Genomic DNA, 22,329 nt, shown 5'->3' with positions numbered 1-22,329 from the left:
GCAACAGGGAGAGAGACCTGGGAAGATGCTGGGAGGTGGTGAGAGTTATTGTTTATCAAGTACTTTTTAAGTGCCAGGCACTGTTGTAAGTACTGTGCATGTATTACCTCATTCAATCTGCACAACAAACCTGTGAGAGAGGTGCTATTATTATCCTTATACATGAGGAAATTGTGAACAGAACAAAACAAAACTTTGCCCAGTGTCATTTAGTTAGCAAGTGGCAGAGTTTGAATTTAAACCCAGGAATGACGCTCAAGAAGTCACACTCTTAACCAGTGGGTAAAGCTGAAGTTAACTGTCAAGGTCCTTGAGTGCTTCTTTGCACTTTGCACTTCTCCAAAGAATCTATTAGGTTGGTACAAAAGTAATTGAGGTTTCGGACCATGAATTTTTAAATCATTTTAACTAAGCTCAAATGCATCTTTATTAATCAAGATAGGAACCATTACAATTAACACATTTTTGCCAATGAGAAATAAATTTGTTTATTCCTGTAGCATAAAAATCGGTGTTTCAGGATTTGACAAACTCTTGGAAAGCATTTTCTGCATCCTGCTGGTTGCAGAAGTGTTTTCCCTGCAAAAAGTTGTCAAGGTGCTTGAAGAAGTGGTAGTTGGTTGGTGAGAGATCAGGTGAATATGACTGGTAAGGCAAAACTTCATAGCCCAATTCATTCAACTTTTGAGGCATTGGTTGTATAACATGCAGTTGAGCATTACGATGGAGAAGAATTGGGCTCTTTCTGTTGACCAGTGCGGGCTGCAGGCATTGCAGTTTTTGGTGCATTTCATTGATTTGCTGAGCTTACTTCTCATATGTAACAGTTTCTCCCAGATTCAGAAAGTTGTAGTGGATCAGATGGGCAGCAGACCACCAGTGACCATGACCTTTTTTTGGTGCAAGTTTGACTTTGGGAAGTACTTTGGAGCTTCTTCTAGATCCAGCCACTGAGCTGGTCATCACAGGTTGTCATATAAAATCCACTTTTTGTCACACGTCACAGTCTGATTGAGAAAAGGTTTATTGTTGTTGTGTAGAATAAGAGAAGATGACATTTTGAAAGGACAGTTTTGTTTTTTTTTTAAATCTGTGGTCAGCTCGTGAGACACCCACTTATTGAGCTTTTTCACCTTTCCAATTTGCTTTATATGCTGAATGACCACAGAATGGTCGATGTTGAGTTCTTGGCAGCTTCTTGTGTAGTTGTAGTTGAAGTTGTAGTTGTAGTTGTAGTTGATGATGACTCTCAACTGGTCGTTAACTTCTGATGGCCAGCCACTATGCTCTTCTTCAAGGTGCACGTTTCCTCTGCAAAACTTCTTGAACCACAGCTGCACTGTACGTTCATTAGCATTTCCTGGGCCAGATGCATTGCTGATGTTGCGAGTTGTCTCTGCTGCTTTATGACCCACTTTGAAATTGAGTAAGAAAATTGCTGTATGACTCTGGGAGCTCAAACTGGTGATCTGTATAACCTAGAAGGGTGGGATGGAGTGGGAGGTGGGAGGCAGGTTCAAGAAGGAGGGGTTATATGTATACTTATGACTGATTCATGTTGATATATGGCAGAAACCAGCACAATATTGTAAAGCAATTATCCCTCAATTTAACAATTTTAAAAATTAAAAAAAAGAAAATGGCTTGAATTTCTATAGTCTAAAACTGATATAAAATAAACAGCAAGTGATAAGTCATCAGCAAAAAAAAAAAAAAAAGGTGAGAAATGCACATTAAAATGATGTGTGAAAGTGAAAGTTACTTAATTGTGTCTGACTCTTTCCATGGTCTATATGGCCCATGGAATTCTCCAGGCCAGAATACTGGAATGGGTAGCCTTTCCCTTCTCCAGGAGATCTTCCCAACCCAGAGATTGAACCCAAGTGTCCCACATTGCAGGCAGATTCTTTACCAGCTGAGCCACCAGGGAAGCCCAAGAATACCGAAGTAGGTAGCCTATCCCTTCTCCAGAAGATCTTCCCAACCCAGGAACTGAACCAGGGTCTCCTGCATTGTAGTCAGATTCTTTACCAACTGGGAAGCCCATCAGGGAAGCCCAAAATGACGTGTAATATAACCACATTTAAGAATGTGTTAATATTCTGATATCAAATGGCAAATTTCAACAATACAAAAGCTGCGTTTACTTTTGTACCATCCTAATACTGTTAGAATTAATAAGTAAATAGAACAGTGTTACTGGATATAAGCTCAATATACATAATCAGTTGTATTTCTATTGAGCAGCAGCAAGCAAACAGAAGATAAAAGTAAACAAAAATACTGTTATTGAGTGCAGAGGAGCTGCCTTCTGAAGTCTGTGGGGAAGAGCAGAGTAGCTAAGAAAAATCCTGTTGAGGTACATCAGGCCTTCACTGAGTCCACTGCCACTCTTCTTCAAAGACTGGCAGCAGGACAGAGGTAGAGAAAGATTCTGAGGCTTGTAGAAAGTTAAAATTATGACTAAAAAGTAAAAAATCTCCTCAGTGACCCCAAAAGCTGGCATCCAGACTATAAAGCAAAGTAAGATTCCCTATGGTTCAGAAAAATGGTGGCTCATCTTTAAAGTATAAAGAAACCTTTGGTATCTGCCAAGGATCTGATCTTAAGCCTTGCTGTTCGGAAAGTTCTCATACCTTCCATATAACTTTTAAATAAATGGTGAACTGAATCTAATTAAAGTGGCAACAGGCTAGACTCAGTTTACCTACTGATCAGTTTCCTCAATCCCCCTTGTTGTCAGTGTCTCAGAAGTGATATGGCCTTTTCTCAGAATTACTAGTATTTATTTTTGTATCTACTATCTTTTAACATAAAAACTTGACACACATAGTGGAACAATAAAATATAATTCATAATCAAAAGGGAAAAAAGACAATAGAATCATGCCCAGAAATAGATACTTTGTTGGTATTTTCAAGTGGGGCTTTAACTGATACATATGTTAAAGGATAAAATGATTAAAAAAGGAGGACTAACGGTTGTACCCAGTATTCATGAATTAGATAACAAATTATTATAAACATGTGCTTTATAATTATTTTATAGATTCAGTAACAAATCAAAATACCAGCAGGTTTTTGTTAAAACTTTCCAGTCTGATTTTGAAATTTGTATAGAAATTCAAGGGACTAAAAATATCTAAGACACTTTTAAAGAAAAAGACAGCTGGGAGAACTTACTTAAATCAAGAAATCAAGACTTGTTATTGTTATGTAATTATTACAATGTGATGTGGGCACCAATAGAATAGAATAAGGTCCAGAAAAAGACCCAATACATGTGATCATGAAATTTGTAATGACAAAATTCTCATACACTCCTAAAGATGTAATTTCATTCATCTTCTTAGTAAAACAGTTTTTAGCATTGTCTAGTGAAGCTGAAGTTATACATATTCTATAATATAGCAATTCCCACTTATAGGTTTATATTTAGGGTTGCCAGATTTAGCAAATGAAACTACAGGATGCCAGCTAAATGTGTATTTTAGATAAAGAACAAATAAGTCTAACAAATAGGTACACTCAAATGCACTTATAGTGAAATAAAGTTTGGTGTTTACCTGAAATTGAAATTTAGCTAGATGTCCTTCATTTTATCTGTTAATCCTAAATATACTCCTCAGAAATATGTGCATAGATACATCAGGAAGCAGAAGAGGAATGTTCATAGCATTATTCGTAATCACCAAAATCTGGAAGCAGCCCAGTGAACGTCAGTAGTAGAATGGAAAAGTAAATCGTGGTATGTTCATACAATGAAACATTCTGCAACAATGAAAAAGATGAACACTAACTAGACTCAACAATGTAAATCAATCTCAGTAACTTAATGTCTAGTGAAAGAAACCAAAGACCACAATCATCCATGCTGTAATTGCATTTGTAGGCAACTCAAAGAAAGAGAGAGAGAGAAAGACATACTAAACTGGTGTTTAGTAAGGTATGTTTAAGTGGTAAATTGTAAAGAGATTTTCATGAAAGCCAAGATAGTGATTACCTTTTCACAGAAGAAAGAGACTATTTTTGAGAAGGGCCTGAAGTGGATTTCTGTAGTTCTGGTGAAATTCTATTGTTTGAGCTATTTGGCGGTCACTTGGGTATTTGCTTTCTGTGTTACATTTCATTTGAGGCAGATTTTTAAAAGGAGTAAGAATATAATACATTCTGTAACTAGCTTTTTTTTTTTTTTGTAATAAATACTTTGTAGTTCTCTTCCTTGTCTATCCTGAGATGAAATTCACAGTGTAACTTTTTTATACATTATTAATAGTAACAAAAAAATAAAATGTCTTAACTACAATATAGAAATAAATGTAATTTACTATGAAAAAATTATGCATTTTAATCTGCCAAAAGTTTGGTCCTATCTTCACTTGTAAGCATAAGGAAATAGTAATAGTTGTATGCTTACCTCTGTGTACTGAATCACTGTGAATGTAACAGAGAAATTGTATTGGTGATTTAAATACTATAAGCAGTGGCTAAAGGCTGAGACTTTTCTGAAAGGGTAACAGTTCTTGGTAATGTTCTGGAGAAAGTAAAAAAAATAAACAAAAGCCCTTCCCTACATTCACATTGCTAGAAAATTACTTTATATCAAAACTGTACCAAAAAAACACACTTGAAATTTATGTAAAAACAAAAACTGTGCTAAGATAATTATAAATAGGCTTCTCAGCTACAGGATTGTCCTTTTAGAAGATGAAAAATCTTTCAAATTTTGAGACAGTTCTCCCTTATGAAAATCAGCAGGATGCTTGAAACCTCCAGCTTTCCCGAATGCATGTGGTGCTCTCCAATCATTGTGTAACCAAGACACCCCTAGAAATTTCCAAAACACCCTTTCAAAACTGTACCACCTCTGCTTAGAACTCTTAGCCTAAATATTTGACATTATGAAGCTGTTAGAATAAGCACAGTTGCTATAGAACTAGACTCTTAAATTTTTCTAAATAATTTTCCTTTATTGCATTTCTTAAAAATTTCATTAAACGACAGCAAAATACACGCCGATTTATTAGTAAGGAGATGACAATCTGGAGTTTTATCTGGTAGCCTTAGAGTTAACATAGAAAATTCAGCTGTCACTTTCCATGTCAACTTCTATAATGCCCAAAGGAGAGGGGAAATGTAGGCAAAGATGGTACTAAATGGCAGGCAAATTCAGAATCATTGTTTGGGAGAACTAAGAGAAAAAAGCAAGCCCACCCAGTTCCATCCCCAACCATTCAATGCCTGGTCAGACATTCTTGTCAGAGATCTAGTTGGTTCTCACTATTTTTTGAAGCAGCTATTTTTGGAGCCAGCCAGAATCCATCTACAGTGGACAGGAAGTCCCGCCTCATTACAGGACTCCAGAGGCTTATGGTGAGGAAGGGACTGGTGAAACAAGATGGGTCTGACTGGCAACTTCCAGGTAGGACTTTAAAAATTTCTCATAAGAAATGTTATCAATGTCTATCACTATGTAATCATTTGGAAAGTTTGTTATTTATTCTCAGACACTTTGAGTTGGAATTTGCTGCCTCTGCCTATGATAAACAGTAGTTAGAAATATGCTTGATTTGAAGGAGAGTAGGCCCTGGAAAGTTTTGCCATTTGGTGATGGTGGTGTGGAGGAGGGTGGGAGGGATGCAGATAAAAAAGGGAATTGAGTTGTTTTCTAGCATATAAACTGGTATATTTTTTAGATCCATGGTTTCTCTGTTGGATTATAAATGGTTTGAAGAAATTTTGCTTTTTCTTCCTTTGGAGAGAATGAAGTTCATGTCTGAGAGATTCTGTTATGTATTTCTAAATAAAACTAAATGTTACCTTTACCAAATGCTTTCTGAAAGCTCTTACGTCATATACAGGTTTTACTTCTATACCAGATTGTCAGCTCCTTGAGTGCAATATCTGTTTCATCTTTGTAGTCCCCTTACTAGCTGAATACAATTTGTTGAATACAGAAACTAGTGAACAAATTTACCTCCAGGCATTGCAAAGACTCAGTTCAGTTCAGTTCAGTCGCTCAGTCATGTCCGACTCCTTGCGACCCCATGAATTGCAGCACGCCAGGCCTCCCTGTCCATCACCAGATCCCAGAGTTAACTGAGACTCATGTCCATCGAGTCAGTGATGCCATCCAGCCATCTCATCCTTGGTCGTCCCCTTCTCCTCCTGCCCCCAATCCCTCCCAGCATCAGAGTCTTTTCCAATGAGTCAACTCTTTGCATGATGTGGCCACAGTACTAGAGTTTCAGCTTTAGCATCATTCCTTCCAAAGAACACCCAGGACTGATCTCGTTTAGAATGGACTGGTTGGATCTCCTTGCAGTCCAAGGGACTCTCAAGAGTCTTCTCCAACACCACAGTTCAAAAGCATCAATTCTTCAGTGCTCAGCTTTCTTCACAGTCCAACCTGCATACATGACCACTGGAAAAACTATAGCCTTGACTAGACAGAACTTTGTTGGCAAAGTAATGTCTCTGCTTTTCAATATGCTATCTAGGTTGGTCATAACTTTCCTTCCAAGGAGTAAGCGTCTTTCAATTTCATGGCTGCAGTCACCATCTGCAGTGGTTTTGGAGCCCTAAAAAATAAAGTCTGACGCTATTTCCACTGTTTCTCCATCTATTTCCCATGAAGTGATGGGACCAAACGGGAGCCCATTGATTTGGCAATTAAAGGACAAATTATACTTTCTGAAATTGCTAACCAAGGGATGATTTAAAATGGAACTTTACATTCTATTTTTATTCCTACTTTTATACTGAGTTGTTTAAAGAATAATATCATTCTTCCTGTTCACAAATTTTTAATGAGCACCCATTGTGAAAGTGTGTGAAAGTGTTAGTTGCTCAGTTGTGTCCCTCTCTTTGTGACCCCATGGACTGTAGCCCACCAGGCTCCTCTGTCCATGGAATTCTTCAGGCAAGAATACTAGAGTAGGCAGCCATCCCCTTCTCCAGGGGATCTTCCCAACCAGGGATCAAACCCGGGTCTCCCACATTGCGGGCAGATTCTTCACCATATGAACCAGCTGGGAAGCCCACACTTGCACACATAATTCTTCCTGTTCATAAAATTTTAATGAGCATCTATTAAGTGTCAGGTATTGAGAATATGAGATGGATAATACTGACAAAGTCCCTGTTTTTCCTCAAGGAGCCTATAATCCAGTGGATATTTGTTTTAATAATGTAATAATCTATCTTTACATTTTATTCATAACAATGATTCAAAAACTGGATGACCAATTCCCAGATCATGTGGATTCCCACCTATTGTATTGATCCATATGCTGGGTCTTTTGGGGTAACCTTATTAAGAACCGGGAGGAAGTAGGTCTATGATTATTCCCACACATGTCTTTTAATCTGACTCACCCTCAAGTCCACGTCTCCCTCAGTTCTCACCGCCACCTCAGTTTCACACTTGCTGGCTTGAGAAGTGGTATATGTTGTTGTTGTGCAGTTGCTAAGTTGTGTCTGACTCTTTGTGACTCCATGGACTGCAGCATGCCAGGCTCCCCTGTCCTTCACTGTCTCCCGGAGTTTGCTCAGATTCATGTCCTTGAGTGATGCTATCTAACCATCTCATCCTCTACATCCCCCTGCTCCTTTTGCCTTCACTTTTTCCCAGCATCAGGATCTTTTCCAGTGAGTCAGCTCTTTGCCTCAAGTGGCCAAATTACTGAAGCTTCAGCTTCAGCATCAGCACTTCCAGTGAATACTCAGGGTTGATTTCCTTTAGGACTGACTAGTTTGATCTCCTTTCAGTCCACAGGACTCTCAAGAGTCTTCTCCAGCACAATTCTGTGGAGTTCACCCTTCTCTATGGTCCAGCTCTCCCACATTTTTTTTACATTATCAGATGTTCTTCTCTCAGTCTCACTGTCCACCTTTTATTGGCAATCATCAAAAACCCACCTGGAAGAAAAGGATTTGAATGGGGATGTTTTTCACAAATAATCCTCAATGGAGAAAACAAACTTCAGGAAAAATGAATATCGGTGACCTTGTGACCAAACTTTGAAGTAGCATTTTACTGTTCTGGTGACATGCAAAGTCCCCGAGTCATGGGACTTTACAGTTGAAAGTATCTTGAAGGTCATAGAGGTGATCTGGGGATCACCTACATTCTGACCATCTGGAAGGCTTATTAGAGATGCAGGTATAGGCACTCTTTCCCAAGAATTTGCATTTTTAAGGTGCTCCCAGGAGTTCTTTAGCTCACCTTCACTTTGTGGATGGGAGTGCTAATGTGAGCTCTAAAGGCCCAGCAAGTGAGCTTTAGAGGCTACATCAGAACCAGAGGCTGGATCCCAGCCTAGTGCTCTTTACAAGGGCTATGTCATGTGGTAATGAAATGCCAAGCAAAAGTAATCAAGTTCCTCTTCTGCCTCTAAATCCCTTTCCTATCCTGAGTCCTGAGGTAGAATAATCAGTGATTATAAAGAATAAGAGGAACTTGATCCCTTTTCCCTAGTGTATGCCAAATATTTTTCCCTGATGAAACTCATGTGAAACTTAGATTCCACATATTTCCTTCCCACACAAATGGCCACCCTATGCTCCAGGTCTCTACCAGTCTCCACACTGGAACCTGGAGGGAGATCTGATTTGGCCCTGCTATAATCACAATAGGCAGCTGTTGGCTATGGGTGATTAATGGGCCATGGATTAGCTGGGTCTTGGTGAAATCTATACATGTTCTAGGATTGTGAGAACTTCCTTGGTAGGTTGTCTGTGCTTGCTTCTGTCCACCCCAGTCCAAACCACGTACTCAGAATCCCATTAATGTGCCTTGGAGAGGAAATGGCAGCCATAACTAATGTATTTCCCTTTGCAAGCTCATTTCCATGCCTCAAAGACATAGGTACTGGCCAGGAACAAGCTATCAAGAAACAAAACCTATGCTTAAAGGATCCAAGAACTATTGAGGTTCAGGTAATAACAATCATCCCTTGGTATCAGTGGGGTATTAATTCCAGGACCCCCTCAGGTGCCAGACATCCATGGATGCTGAAATCCTGTATATAAAATGGTATAGTATTTGCATATCATCTATACACACCCTCTTGTATACCTTAAATCAGCTCTAGATTACTTATAGTACCTAATATATTGCAAATGCTATATGAATAGTTGCTGGCCTGTGCACATTCAAGTTTTGCTTTGCTTTTTGCAACTCTGTGATTTTTTTCCCCAAATATTTTCAATCTGCCTTTGGTTGACTCCATGGATGCAGAATCCATACAGAGGGCCGGCTGTTTGGCCCACTGTTTAAAAATCAACAGAGTGAAGGCATTTCAGCAGTCAGTCAAGGACTGCTATAAAAAGGAAAGATGATACCCCAGTGGGGAAAGATGGGGTCCTGAAATTCAACTGCTCCAGCTGTCACTGATTCCATGTCTTGTTACTAAGGCAGAACCTTCACAACTTGCCGCTTTGTGAGTCATGTGAGGTGCTGACTCTAAGAACCCTGCTGAACAGACATGAAGTACCTGCTGCACAACTGAGGCAACTCAGGGCATGAAACAGCTCCATCTTCAGGCCCCTTCTTGCAGGCCATCAGTGCATGTCCACAGGGACAAGGATGTGATGGAATCAGGAAGGAAAGAGATTTTCAACTTGATCCTGGTTTTGGGATTGGCATAGCCTTTGTGTAAAGGCAATTGTTTTTGTTCCAGGATGCAGCTGGGCTCCTTTCTTAACACATTGAATAATAAGCCACACTATGCTAATTGTCTATATTGTAGAAATGCTGGAAATGGATTTATGTTGCTAAGATATCATACAGATTATTGAGGAGTAATAATTTAAAAAATAGTATTTTGTTTGTTTGTTTGGTGAATAACAGTAGCTTTTCCTGTGTTAATTAGATGAACTACAGTAATCATCATCATCATCATGATAGTAGACGTTTATTTAGCACTTGCTGGGTATCAGAAGTACTTGATTTTGATGATCTAATTTGAGCCTCATAACCATCCTATGAGAATGGAATAATTATCCTCCTTTTACACAGGAGAAAAGTAAGGCACATAATGGTTAATTCACTTCTAGTAAATTACACATCTAGTAAGTGGAGAAGTTGGGAATCAAACCCAAGCAGAGTCCAGAGCCTATGTTCTTAATCCCCTATACAATATAGCTTCACTAACTATACTGTTAGCATATGAGAAATGGTGGTGGATAGAACTTTATTCAATTGCTCTTTTTTTCAGTTACTCATTCATTTATTCAATAAGCATTATTTAAGGACTAACTCACTATGAGACATTAAGCTCTGTCATAAAGATGAATAGGACAGTTTTGCCCTCAGGAAACTCACTTTGTGGGAGGAAGTTGTGCATTGAAATAAATGATTTTAAGTGAAATGTAATAATATAATGAAAGTGCTTATAATGTGTTTGGTGAGGACACAGAGTCAGGGAAGGGTTCCTCGAGGAAGCCATTTTCCATCCAGGTCCTGAATGTGAGAAGGAGTTTGGCTCAGAAGATGGAGAAAACTAACAACCCAGACAAGAAGGTTCATTATGCATTGCTGTGTGCAGTGTCCTCCACTGGCTTTTGGCAAGGACACAGACTAGTTTCTACTCTCCTAAAGTAGAGTGTGGGAGTTGCATTGACAAGTAATCAATGAAGAGTGTGTTCACAGCATAGATTCAAACCAACAATATTTCCACTTCTGGGAGAAGGAGGGGGAAGCTGGGGACTTCTCCATGGAGGAACATATTGAATCGGGCTTGGAAAGATGAGAATAGCTTTTCAAAATTGATAAGTAGAGGAGAGAAGGAATGTGGGTTATTTAGGGAATGGTCTGTTCTAAATGGAAAGAGGCATATGGGGGTGGGTAACGGGGACCCCGAGGGGCTTGGTGCCAGTGCTTGCAAGGCCTGGAGTGCCACATGGAGAGGCACTGATAAAATGTGGACACTTTTCCAGCAGAGATATTGCTAGGGAAATTAGAATATATCCCAGATCAGTCATTTTCAAACTTGCTTTTTCCTTGTAGGACCTTTCTTTCAAACACAGTCTGAGATAAAACCCTAAGTATTAAACCATTAAGAAAGGAGTGATTCTAGTTGGCATGGGCTGGAAAGGCTCAGGAGCCAGGTTGCTTAGCCCTCACCAAGGACTTTATGCAACACAACTTAAAATCATCCTGCAAATGAGAGGTCTGAGCCTGGAGAACAGGGTGTTTTCACCCCATCCTCAGGCCAGCTTGTTAGGACACAGTCAGGCACATGGCTATTATTTCTGGCAGTACAGCAACAACAATGGCACGTTTGCCCATTGGTGCTGATCTGATTTGTACATGGAACAGCAATTCACAGTTGATCAGTGGTGAGCTGAACTGTGAATTTATCCACATATATATCCTCATTGCTGAAATGAGGCCCTTGGATGAAGCAGAGTTCCTGTCTTAAGGATCCCTCTTCCTCAAGGGAATCCTGGCTGCTTGAAGGAGTCACAGTTTCAGAGTTACCTCTCCCTTTCCCACAGTAGAACTTGCCCACTGGGAGAATCTGGCTCCAGGCTGAGGGTTCACTGCCAGAAAGTGAAATGAAAGCCTTCACTGGATCTGTGCACCTGGATACCCTGGGGAGAAAGGAGAGAGGGAAGGAATATTTCATTTTTAGAGTTTCCAACAACATATCCCAACAGGTCAGGCTGCGAGGAGAAATTGTGATCCCTGAAAGCAATAAGCTGGAGAAGGCCCCCATCAAAGAGAAGACTCCCCCAGGAGAGTGAATCAGATAAAATGCAGGACACCCCATCAAAGGAATTTCTGATAAAGCACAAGTAACTTTTCAGCATGTCTCAAATGTTGCATGGGACATACTTACACTAAAAAAAAAAAAAAAAATCAGTAATTTGTAATTCAAATTTAAAGGGGTGTTCTGTTTAATTTATTTGGTAAATCTGGCATTCCTATCCTCAGGCCACCTCTCCCATGGAAGAGTGCCCCCTTTCTATCTGCCCTTGAATTGAACTTCAGCCCAGTTTTTGGTCCAGAGGCTCACTCCAAACCCTTTAAGCATGAACCCAAGCTTCTCCACACCGCAGTGACAGGCATCCTGTCCAGCCAAGAGAGCAGGGCTGCACCCTCCAGAGCCCCCATGATTCCCCCAGCATGCTCCTTTTGAAGTCCTGGCTGGTTGGTCAGAGGCCAGCATGGGGCTTTGGCAGGGTAGGGGATTAAAGAGGCCTACTGCCTGATGAATAAATGTTTACAATAACCACATTCCCTTCTTGACTAGCTGGGGAGTTTCCATCAGAGCTGCTTTGCCATGAGGCAAGCTGTTTGCTTTTTTGTTAGAAGTAAGTTATTGGTGCCTTGCTGCTGCAAACAGAAAACATCTGTGGAGAGCCCAGAAACAGGAAATTTTGGAGGGGAAAGGGGGAAAAACTCACACTGCCTGCTGAACCTGCATGTCTAAAAAGGAAGAATGTAAGTTAAATTAATAACCCTCAAGTATGAGCTAGGACCAGAGTGTGACAAGGACCAAATGGCACTGAACAGGATTTGTCCTCAGTTCAGTTCAGTTCAGTCGCTCAGTAGTGTCTGACTCTTTGCGACCCCATGGACTGCAGCACACCAGGCCTCCCTGTCCATCACCAACTCCTGGAGCTTACTCAAACTCAAATCCATTGAGTCGGTGATGCCATCCAACCATCTCATCCTCTGTCGTCCCCTTCTTCTCTCGCCTTCAATCTTTCCCAGCATCAGGGTCTTTTCCAGTGAGTCAGTTCTTTGCATCAGGTGGCCAAAGTATTGGAGTTTCAGCTTCATAGGCTTTGTCCTATGTTTCCCTTTTTATTGAAGCTAGCTGCGTTAAAGAGAGGTCTGCCACTGCTGCTGCTGCTGCTGCTGCTAAGTCACTTCAGTCATGTCCAACTCTGTGCGACCCCATAGATGGCAGCCCACCAGGCTCCCCCTGGGAGAATCCCTGGGATTCTCCAGGCAAGAACACTGGAGTGGGGTGCCATTGCCTTCTCCAAAGAGAGGTCTAGTTTCTGCTAACCCTAATTCTCCAAGGATGATGGCAGCTGCCAAAATTATCTTTCTGTAAATACCCTCATATGCAAGTGTAGCTACAGGAGAGGGATGCTGTCATAAATTATAGATGATCTGTTTCAGTGGAGCATCCAAACATACACATCATCCTGAATTGCTGCAACTAGAGGAAAGCAAACAAAAGAATACACCTGACAAGTTTTCCCCAGAGGATGCATGAGCTTCACGTGTACTGGCTGTGAGAGTGACTTCAGTGTCCTGCTTTCCCTGGGCTAGCATGTTGAGAACATTTTTTGGAAAGAATGTGCAGTGGCGTTGAAACTATGAAGTGCCAGGAATCAAACGGATATGGCTAGAGAAGGGAAGCAGGTAAGCAATTTACTCTACATCTTTTCCCTGAGAAAAGGAGGATGATGAGGAGGTAAAGGAGAGAGGGAGAGAGAGGGAGTCAGAGAGGCGTAGATGGAGACACAAGCCCTTTCCTTGGCCTAAAGCCAGTTTGCATACTCCTCAGAATTGATGTGCCTATGGGATTATATAACTCATCCAGAGGACCTGGCTCTCTGTGACTTCTTTAATGATCTAGACTACGGAAAAACTGAATTCAGCTTGATGAAATTTCCAGTGGAACATAAAGGTCAGGAGCAAGAGTAACCCCAAGTCATCATAGGAATATGTCCTTGTAGGTGGTAAGGATGATATAAAGTTATGACTAATGCTTGGCAGTAGAAAAGAAAAAAAAAACACCTGGAAACGGGTAGTTAGCAATTCTGATAAAACATGTGAGTTGAGATTTGGCCAAGGCGTGTTTCCTATTCCTGCCGTATAATCTGGTTGATGAATCTGTGGTTCTCAAAAGGCAAAGTCCATTAGGGTCACCTGAGAAATATGCTTTAAAAGAGAAAAGAGGACAATGATTCAGGGCTCCATTCTCAGGTTCTAATTCTAAAGGTAAATTGTGCAAGCAGTTCACCAAGCGCACTTCAAGAAACAGTATTTTGAACATGTCTGGGTAATTTGCATCTGTGGGTCATCAGGTAAGGCACTCTTCCTGACTCCTGATTCAAAAAGAACCAAAAGAAGGTTTATGAGTGGGAGCCTGGGAGTCAGTCAAATTTCGGCTTCACTCCTGGAGTGTGATATTTGCTAATGATGATCTCAAGTAGTTACTCAACCTCATTGACCCTCAGTCTGCTCATCTATAAATTCAGGATGTTATAATATATACTATAGTACATGCCACTCCAGGTGATTCCAAGGATAGGCTGAGATGATGCATGGAAAGAACTTAGCAGAGTCCTTGGCCTAAGAAATGTGAATTTTTGATATCATTGTTTTTACTCCATCACCATGATTATTATCAGCAGTAGTAATTTGTTCATTTATTGAGAACATGCTCTATGCAAGGCAGTAAGGTCATAATTATTTTACTTTATTTTATTCTCAAAATAAATTTAAGAGATTATTCTTCCCATTCTACATATGAATAAATGGAGATTATGTAGCCCGACCCCCATCACCCAGATGAGACCGAGAACTGTCACTCCTCTTTTGGTGGGGATGTGAAATGGTGCATTGATGTGGGAAACAGTATATGGTGGTAAAAAGTTACGACTAGAACTGCCGGAAGTGGGATTACTGGATCACATGGGATTACTAATCATATGATACTTCTAGTTTTAAATTTTTGAGGAAGCGTCCATAATGGTTTTACAAATTTATATTCTTGCCAGCAGTGCACAAGGATTACATTTTTTCCACATCCTCATCAACGTTTGTTATCTCTTGTCCTTTTATGATAGTCTTTCTAACAGTTGTGAGGTGATATCTCATTGTGGTTTTGATTTGCGTTTCTCTGCTGATAAATAATGTCTATTTAGTTCCTCTGTCGGTTTTTGAATTGTATTGTTTTGTTGCTGTATGAGCTCATTTTTTCAGCCTATTGCCAGAATGATGATAGGTGAAAAAAATAAATGTGTTAAATTCGCATTTCTATAATTTTTTGTGAGATTCAGCATCTGTTACTATTTTTATTGGCCTAACATATTTTTTTCTGAGATTTGGCTTTTCATAATCTCTATCCATTTGTCTACTATGTTGTCTTCTGTTGATTTATAGATATTCCTTATGTATTCTGTATATTAATACTTTGTATGCAAATAATTTCTTTGGGTCTTTCAGTTCTTTTTAAACTTTTCTTATGACTTATCTTTTATTTTATTTTTTTATTTTTTGGTGGGTTCCAACATCCTCCTGTCAATGGTTGTTAAGCAACTAGTTGTGATTTTGGGGTTCTCACAGGAGAATATGAGCATATGTCCTTCTACTCCACCATGTTGTTATTTTTTATTAGGATAACATTAAATTATCAGGCCATTCAATAGTTTCTGGGGTTTTATACCCGACTCCTAAATTTTGATTACTATACATTTTTCTAATGTTTCTCTAGTTTTAAATTTTATGTTTAGCTCTTTAGTTCATAAAGAATTTGTATTTGTGTATAATGCTTGGTTGAGATTTAATTTTATTTTACTTTAAAAAATCAATAGCCAATTTTCACAGCACCATTTATTAAACAGAATTTCCTTACCCATGATTTGAAATATTACATTTATTTTAATATGAATTTTCTTAATACATGGTTTTGGTTTTATTGGTTTTGTCTATTCTTATGCTAATTCTACACTATTTCAACACTTTTAATTTTTAAGTGAATTCAAGTTTTTAAAAATGCCAGAAAAGGTGAGCCTTCCCCCTTAATATTCTTTCCTTGAAAAGAGTTTTCTTAGACATTCTAGTTTATTTTCTTCTTCAGATAAATTTCAGAACTGACTTAAAGTTTTTTTAAATCCTTTTAAGACTATTATTGAGACTGAGTTGAATTTGTAAATTTATTTTGAGAAGTTGGTTTCTTTAGTACTGCCCAAGAATAAAATATGTTAGTCTACCTAATCACATTTTCTTTTATATACTTCAGTTAGATTTTATAGCTTTCTTCAAGTAAGTTCTTGTGTATTTTTATTAGGTTTATTAATATGCATTTAATAAGGTTTTGTTGCCACTGTGGATGAGAGTTTGAAAAAAGACCGATTATATTTTCTAATTGCTATTACTTGAGAAAAGGACTACTAAAGTTTACCTATTGCTATAGTCACCTTTTTGAACTCATTTATTTGTTCTAATAATTGACCAGTTAGCATCTTAAGTTTTATTAAAAAATATTTATTGAGCACTTACTATATGTGGGATGTTGAAGGTATGGCTGGTCTGAGCCCAGAGAGACTGCATTCTAATGGAGGATGATGAGTCACAAACAAAGAAACAAATATAAAATACTTATAAATATGCAATGTATATATATATAATATATGAACTATAGGGCTATGACGGAAACAAAAGAGAATGATGTAACAGAGAGAGAGTAGGACTTTTGAAGTATCACCAAGGAGCTTCCCCGACATGGTGCTGGAGACCAGCGACTCAGTTATGTCAAGAGCATTCCAGGAAGAGTAAACAGCAAATGCAAAAGCCCTGTAGCTTTAAGGAGCTTGGCATCTAAGGAACAGCAAGTGAATCCAAGAGGCTGGAGTGGGAGTGGACAAGATGGTAGTAGATAGGAACCAAGATAACATGAGAGTTTTTAGGCTGGAGCAGAGAGTCCAAATGTAAGTACTATTTGGTGCTACTGAAACGTCAGATAGTGATTTTTGTTTTAAAACAGTTGCTCAGATTATGTAGCGGAAAAGCTTCCAGTGAACAGGAGTAAGAGGAGGAGGAGGTTGCATTGTAGGAATTGAGAGGATTAGTGGCTTGACTAGATTGCGACCAGTGGATGGAGAGAAATGGTTATATTCAAGACACATTATGAAGTAGAATGAATCAGACTCACTGAGGCATTTAATGGAGAGGATTATTAGGCTCTTGGCTTGAGTAACTGGATAGATTGTGGTGCAGTTTTCTGAAATCATAAACACTGGGGAGTAATGTTTTGTCAAGGGATAGAGAGGATCAAGGATTTTGTTTGGGAAATGTTTACTTTGAAATGTAGCTGACATTCAAATGAATATAGCAAATAGATGGTTGCATAGATGAATCTGGAGATGAGGGGAACAGTCAGTCCTAGAGACATAAACTTAAAATTTGGAAACATGTAGATAGAATTGCAAGACAGAGGACCAGATAGATAATGTAGGGAAAAGAGAGAAGGAGAACACAGTACCAAGGTCTCAGTCAGTGTAACATTTAGACAGACTGGTTTCAAATAGGAAAAGGAGTACGTCAAAGCTGTATATTGTCACCCTGCTTATTTAACTTATATGCAGAGTACATCATGAGAAATGCTGGGCTGGAAGAAGCACAAGCTGGAATCAAGATTGCCGGGAGAAATATCAATTACCTCAGATATGCAGATGACACCACCCTTATGGGAGAAAGTGAAGAGGAACTAAAGAGCCTCTTGATGAAAGTGAAAGAGGAGAGTGAAAAAGTTGGCTTAAAGCTCAACATTCAGAAAACGGAGATCATGGCATCCGGTCCCATCACTTCATGGGAAATAGATGGGGAAACAGTGGAAACAGTATCAGACTTTATTTTGGGGGCTCCAAAATCACTGCAGATGGTGATTGCAGCCATGAAACTAAAAGATGCTTACTTCTTGGAAGAAAAGTTATGACCAACCTAGATAGCATATTCAAAAGCAGAGACATTACTTTGCTGACTAAGTTCCGTCTAGTCAAGGCTATGGTTTTTCCTGTGGTCATGTATGGATGTGAGAGTTGGACTGTGAAGAAGGCTGAGCGCCGAAGAATCGATGCTTTTGAACTGTGTTGTTGGAGAAGACTCTTGAGAGTCCCTTGGACTGCAAGGAGATCCAACCAATCCGTTCTGAAGGAGATCAGGCCTGGGTGTTCTTTGGAAGGAATGATGCTAAAGCTGAAACTCCAGTACTTTGGCCACCTCATTTGAAGAGTTGACTCACTGGAAAAGACTCTGATGCTTGGAGGGATTGGGGGCAGGAGGAGAAGGGGATGGCAGAGGATGAGATGGCTGGATGGCATCACGGACTCAATGGACTTGAGTCTGAGTGAACTCCGGGAGTTGGTTCTGGACAGGGAGGCCTGGTGTGCTAGGATTCATGGGGTCGCAAAGAGTCGGACACGACTGAGTGACTGAACTGAACTGAACTGAACAGAAGGGAGGAAGAGATAGCAAACCATAGAAAACTGTAGAGGAAGAGATAGCAAAGGAACCCAAGAAAGTGAGGAAGTAGGAACTGCAGGAAAGAGTGATGTCAAAAGTGTATGGCGTTTTGAGATGAGAGCTCCAAGAATTCCATCAAGTACTGCTAAGAAGTTGGGAAGGAAGAAACATAATTGATGACCTTAAAAACAACTTAGGTGAAAGCCAGGTTGGGGTGAAATCTAGGTTGGGATGATTTGAATGATAATGGAAGATAAGGAGTAGAGGTATCTGGAGTAGACAGTTAACTCCTTAAAAAAGTTTTCCTGCAAAAGAAGTGAACAAATGAAGTTGTAGCAGAAAGGGCACAGGGGGACAAAGAATGATTTGCTTGTTCAAAAGACTGAACATCAGAGCTTCTTTATGTGCCAACATGAGTAAATAATCCAGAAGGAAGAAAGAAGTCAAAGATTCAGGAGGGCTAGAAGCAAAAAAATGCATGAGCAGAGTCCTTGAGAGAAGAAAAGGGAAGAGACCCAGAGTGAAGCAGTGATCACCCCTTGAGTGAAGGGGTGATGTTTGATAGTAGGAGAGGCACACCTTCTATCAGAACTCAAGAGAAAATAAAAAATATGAGTACCTCTACAGATAAGTTTATAGATATTATTGTGAAATGGAGACATTTTTCTCTGAATCTACAAAGGAGATTCAGATCAGTTCATCATTGATGATAGAATTGATCATAAACACATCTAAGGAAATGATCAGAATATCTGGAAATAATTATAGGGTTGACTTTTCTTATACAAATAAATATCTTATTACATTGGTTACTGACTCTAGTCCAATATAGCATGCACTGATGATAATAAGCATCCTTATAGTTCATTTGCTTTAAAGAAAATAATTGTACCATCTGACTACTAAATAAAGTATTTATGCTTGTAGGTTTCTATAGTTATGGTACAGCAAATATTTACATTTTTACATTTAATTACACTTACATTTCCTAGATTGAATCATACTTGCGATGGTGTATCTCAGTATAAACTTGACATGATGGTGATGTCTTTTTTTAATGCACTTCTCAATTTGAGTTGCTAATACCTTATTTAAGCTTTTTTAAAAGTGTATGCTGCTGCTAAGTCGCTTCAGTCGTGCCCAGCCCTGTGCGACCCCATAGACTGCAGCCCACCAGGCTCCCCCATCCCTGGGATTCTCCAGGCAATAACACTGGAGTAGGTTGCCATTTCCTTCTCCAATGCATGAAAGTGAAAAGTGAAAGTGAAAGTGAAGTTGTGTCCAACTCTTAGTGACCCCATGGACTGCAGCCTACCAGGCTCCTCCATCCATGGGATTTTCCAGGCAAGAGTACTGGAGTGGGGTGCCATTGCCTTTTCCGTTAAAAGTGTATATTCATAAGTAAAAATGGAAAACATTTCATAGACATGTTTTTATATATGTGCTATTATAAATGAGTTGGTTTCATGGATACACTAGTTCCATAAACTGATTTAGAAAGTTTTCCATATTTTTCTAAGCTCCAGAACAAATTTCTCAAGGAAGGAAAATTATCTGTTATGAAGAAATCTCTTTTAAAACCATTTGAGTCTGGTGAATTTGTTTTAAAAGGAAGCTACCAGAGTACATCTTTAGTTTCTTCTATGATTATTAGTCTACTCAAATATTTTTACATTTTTTGTGGCCAATTTGGGTAATTTTCTTTTCCTGAAAAATCTTTATTTCATCACCATTTTAAAATATGTTTTTAACAGTTTTATATATGATGATACAAGTCTTTATTTTTATGATATAATTCTTTTTCAAAATCTCTATATCTGAAATTATGACCCTTATCTTATTAACAAAGGGGTTTATTTGTCTTTAAATTTTCCTTAATTACATTTGTCAAATTTTGGCATCAAATACACTTTTATTTTATAGAATAATTCTAACTTTGTAAATTCAGTTGTGTTTTTTTTCCATTATTTATTTATTTATTTTTATTTTACTTTACAATGCTGTATTGGTTTTGCCATACATTGACATGAATCCACCACGGGTGTACATGAGTTCCCAATCCTGAACCCCCCTCCCACCTCTCTCCCCATATCATCTCTCTGGGTCATCCCAGTGCACCAGCCCCAAGCATCCTGTATCCTGTATTGAACCTAGACTGGCGATTCGTTTTTACATGATAGTATACATGTTTCAATGCCATCCTCCCAAATCATCCCACCCTCTCCCTCTCCCACAGAGTTCAAAAGTCTGTTCTTTACATCTGTGTCCCTTTTGCTGTCTCGCATACAGGGTTATCATTACCATCTTTCTAAATTCCATATATATATGTTAGTATACTGTATTGGTGTTTTTCTTTCTGGCTTACTTCACTCTGTATAATAGGCTCCAGTTTCATCCACCTCATTAGAACTGATTCAAATGTATTCTTTTTAATGGCTGAGTACTATTCCGTTGTGTATATGTACCACAGCTTTCTTATCCATTCGTCTGCTGATGGACATCTAGGTTGCTTCCATGTCTTGGCTATTATAAACAGTGGTGCAATGAACATTACTTGCTTCTGCCTTTGCAGCTATTCTTTTATTTGTTTGTTATGCTCTTTAGCTACCTCCTTGCACTAAATCTAGTTGATTTATTTTCATTCTTCCTCATTTTCTAATAGATGCTTAAAAAGCTATATATTTTCCACTGAATACCACTTGGATTGTAGCCCACAAGTCTTAACATGTAGTGTTCTTATTTTAAATTTTTTCTAAAGAGCTTGTAATTTTTATTTAGGTTACCTCTTTAAGACTTCACTGGTAGCTCAGCTGGTAAAGAATCCGCCTGCAGTGCAGGAGACCTGGGTTCGATCCCTGGGTTGGGAAGATCCTGTGGAGAAGGGATAGGCTACCCACTCCAGTATTCTGGCCTGAAGAAGGACATGACTGAGCGATTTTCACTTTTAGACTTATTTTGGGGGTTCCCTGGTGGTCTAGTGCTTGAGAATCCACCTGCCAGTGTAGAGGACACAGGTTCAATCCCTGGTCTGGGAAGATCCAACATGCTGTGAAGCAGCTAAGCCTGAGAGCCACAGCTAGTGAAGCCCATGCTCCTAGAGCCCGTGCTCTACAATAAGAGAAGCCACTACAATGAGAAGCTTGTGCACTGCAACTAGAGAAAGCCCACACACAGCAAAGCCAAGCAAAGACCTAGCACAGCAAAAATAAATTTACAAAAAGAAAGACTTATTTTGAAAGTCGGTTTTAATTTTCGAGTGATTATTATTATTATTGTCATCCTTTGTTATTAATTTCTAATTTTATTGTATTATATCCAGGAAACATGTATTTCAGTATTTAAAAAATTTTGAGGTTGTCATCATGGTTTCATATATCAGCTCAGGTCAGTGGCTCAGCCATGTCCGATTCTCTGTGACCCCATGGACTGCAGCATGCTAGGTTTCCCTGTCTGTCACCAATTTCAGGAGCTTGCTTAAACTCATCTTCAATCTTTCCCAACATCAGGGTCTTTTCAAATGAGTCAGATCTTCCCATCAGGTGGCCAAAGTATTGAAGTTTCAGCTTTAACATCAGTTCTTCCAGTGAATATTCAGGACTGGTTTCCTTTAGGATTTACTGGTTTGATCTCCTTGCAGTCCAAAGGACTCCCAAGAGTCTTCTTCAACACCACAGTTCAAAAGTTCAGTTCTTCAGTGTTCAGCTTTCTTTATAGTCCAACCTCACATCTATGACTACTAGTCACATACATGACTACTATAGCTTTGATTAGATGGACTTTTCTCAGCAAAGTAATGTCTGTGCATTTTAATATGCTGTCTAGGTTTGTCATAGCTTTTCTTTCAAGAAACAAGCATCTTTTAATTTCATGGCTGCAATCACCATCTGCAGTGATTTTTGAGCCCCCCAGAGTAAAGTCTCATATATAATGAGGTTTCATATATAATGTTTTTGAAATGTGTTTTATCTATATTTTAAAATGCTTGTGCACTCATTTTGAATAACCAGATTTTAACGTATGTACTTTTTACTTAGTTTAAGCTTCTTAGTGTTTAATTCAAATATAAGTTCTTTTATTTCTTATAATACCTTTTTAAAATTTAAAATTAGATCC

The 22,329-nt window shown here is 39.0% G+C and overlaps 1 pseudogene; it reads right to left on the bottom strand.

The window, feature by feature from the left end:
• Positions 1 to 429: 429 nt before the first annotated feature.
• LOC128051042 (histone-lysine N-methyltransferase SETMAR-like) overlaps positions 430 to 22,329 on the bottom strand; it is a 180,958-nt pseudogene continuing 159,058 nt past the window's right edge.

This window comes from Budorcas taxicolor, chromosome 7, assembly GCF_023091745.1.
Source record: "Budorcas taxicolor isolate Tak-1 chromosome 7, Takin1.1, whole genome shotgun sequence".
Classification (NCBI taxonomy): Eukaryota; Metazoa; Chordata; class Mammalia; order Artiodactyla; family Bovidae; genus Budorcas; species Budorcas taxicolor.
The sequence above is the reverse complement of the archived record's forward strand: the minus strand, read 5'-3'. Positions and strand labels throughout refer to the sequence as shown.